Below are 2805 nucleotides of genomic sequence, written 5' to 3' on the forward strand. Positions count from 1 at the left end.
TACTTCAAATTAGGCCTCACCAATATCTTATACAACTTCAACATAATATCCCTATTCTTGCACTCAATACATTGATTTATGAAGGCCATTGTGCCAAAAGCTTCCCTTAGGACCCTATCTACCTGAGATGCCAATTTCAAGGAATTATGGATCTGTATTCCCAGATCTCTCTGTTCTACCACTCACCTGGTCGGTCCTCCCTGAGTGTAACACCCCAAGCTTGTCTGCATTAAATTCCATCTGCTGTTTTCAGACCATTTCACCAGCTGGTCCAGATCTCCGCTGCAAGCTTTGATAGTCTTCCTTGCTGTCCACTACATCCCCAGTCTTTGTGTCATTCGCAAACTGCTTGATCCAGTTTACCACGTTATAATCCAGGTCATTGACATAGATGACAAACAACAACGGATCCAGGTCTGATCCCTGTGGCACTCCACTAGTCACGGGCCTCCAGTCAGAGAGGCAACCATCTACTATCATCCTCTGTCTGGCTTCTTCTGCTAAGCCAATTTACTACCTCATATTGAATGCCACATGACTGAACCTTCTTCACCAACCTCCCATGTGGGACCTTGTCAAATGCTTTGCTAAAGTCCATGTGGACAACATCCACTGATTTGCCTTCATCAACTTTCATTGTAACTTCCTCCTAAAACTCTCTAAGATTGCTTAGACATGACTTACCACACACAAAGCCATGTTCACTATTCCTAATCAGTCCCTACCTATCCAAATACTCATATACCCAGTCCCTTAGAACACCTGCCAATAATTTTCCTGCTACTGATGTCAGGCTCACCCGCCTATAATTTCCCAGTTTATTCTTAAAGCCTTTCTTAAACAATGGAACAACATTGACTATCCTCCAATCCTCCAGCTTCTCATACTACCTTGGTCTTTCAATGTTCTATTTTAGACCCCCCCCCCCCGCCCCATCCTGGGAAAAAGGCTGTGTGTATTCATCATTCCTATGCCCCTCATTGTTTTATACATCTCTATAAAATCACCACTCAGTCTCCCAGGCTCCAAGGAAATAAGTCATAACTTGGCCAACCTTTCCCTGTAACTCAAGCCCTCAAGTCCTGGCAACATTCTCGTTAATCTATCTCCTTCATAATTTTATATTCCTCTGTAAGTTCACTCTTTGGCCTCCTTTGCTCCCTGGAAAACAGTTCCGGCCTATCCAATCTCTCCTTATAGCTCAAGGCCTTCAGTCCCGGCAGCATCCTTATAAATCTCTTCTGCACCCTCTCTAACATAATCACATCTTCCCTGTAGAATAGTGATGGGAAATGCAGTTAATATCCCAGGTGCAGTCTCACCAACATCTTGTACAGCTCTAACATGACATTCCAACTCTTTGTCACTTTGTCAACACTTTTTGACCACTTCATTTAGCTGTAGTAAAGAAGATGTAATGGTAAATTTTTATACTGCTCCAACTGGGAGCAAAGTTTGATAGGTTCTTGATTAGTTAAAGCATCAAAGGTTACAGACAGAAAGCAGTAGAGTGGGTTTGAGAGGGATATTAAATCAGCTATGATGGAATGGCAGAGCAGGCTCGATGGGCCAAATGGCCTTATTCTGACACCCTGACTAATCAAAAACCTATCAAACTCTGCTTTAGGTATACCCAATGACTCCACACAGCTGTCTGTGGAAATGAATTCCACAGATTCACCACCCTCTGGCTAAAGAAATTCCTCTTCATCTCTGTTCTAAATGGACATCCTTCTATTCTGAGGCTGTGCCTTCTGGTCCCAGACTCCTCCAATATAGGAAACATCCTCTCCACATCCACTCTATCCAGGTCTTTCAGTATTCGATAGGTGATATTGAGTAACTTGAGACATACCATCAGTTACAATCTGCAATGCTGAACAAAATTCATTCATTCCTTGTTTCTGTTTCCTGTTAATCAATTTCCAAGCCGTACAAATACGTTGTGACCGATACCCGACAGTTGTACGTGGATCTTTAGCAAAACCTGAACGTTGAGCATACCACACCTAACGATTCTCCTTTATCCATTGTTCAAAGTCTCACCCTCAAACTCAGTTTGTCAAACACAAATTTCCTTTCTGGAGGTCATGTTGCATTTGTTTAACCATATTATCACGTCCTTTATAGCCTCTAGCAAATATCTCAGTATGAGATTAGGTTAATTATTCTGCACACTTTAAAGATATCAAATTCAGCTTGAAGAAATCCAACATTGCATCTAAAAACTGGGAAGTCATTGCACTCAATAGACACTTCTGGAGGAAATCTGTTCAAGGGGGAGCTGTGTTACCTGAAAATTACTTTCGTTGTGCTGACATCTGTGAAAGGAGAGACTGAACAACCCAGAGACCTGACCACTGACCACAGCCACCATTCTCTCATGCCCACACTGCACCAGAATATGTGGATCCTGGATGGGCCTCTGCAGGCAACTGAGGACCCACCGATAAACAACCCCTTAGGAGGACATCATACTCAACTCGAGTGATTGCACTACCAAATTGGTCTGTAGTTTCTTGATTTTTCTCTCCCTCCTTTGGTAAAAAGTACAGTTAGTTCAGTCTTCAGTCTCCAATCTGCAGGAAGGTTTCCACTATATAAAACATTCTAGATGATATCCTACTAATCACTATTCCAGGAACCCTATCTATATTCCCAGCCAGACATATCTCAACATATCAAAACAGAGTCATTCAAGCAATTTCATCATCATGCAGGAGGGTTTTAAAGATTGTAGATCAAAAGATCAGCTTTATTTGTCATATGCATATTGAAACATCAAAACGTGTAGCAGAATGCATC

The sequence above is a fragment of the Mobula birostris genome, chromosome 8, assembly GCF_030028105.1.
Source record: "Mobula birostris isolate sMobBir1 chromosome 8, sMobBir1.hap1, whole genome shotgun sequence".
NCBI classification, from domain to species: domain Eukaryota; kingdom Metazoa; phylum Chordata; class Chondrichthyes; order Myliobatiformes; family Myliobatidae; genus Mobula; species Mobula birostris.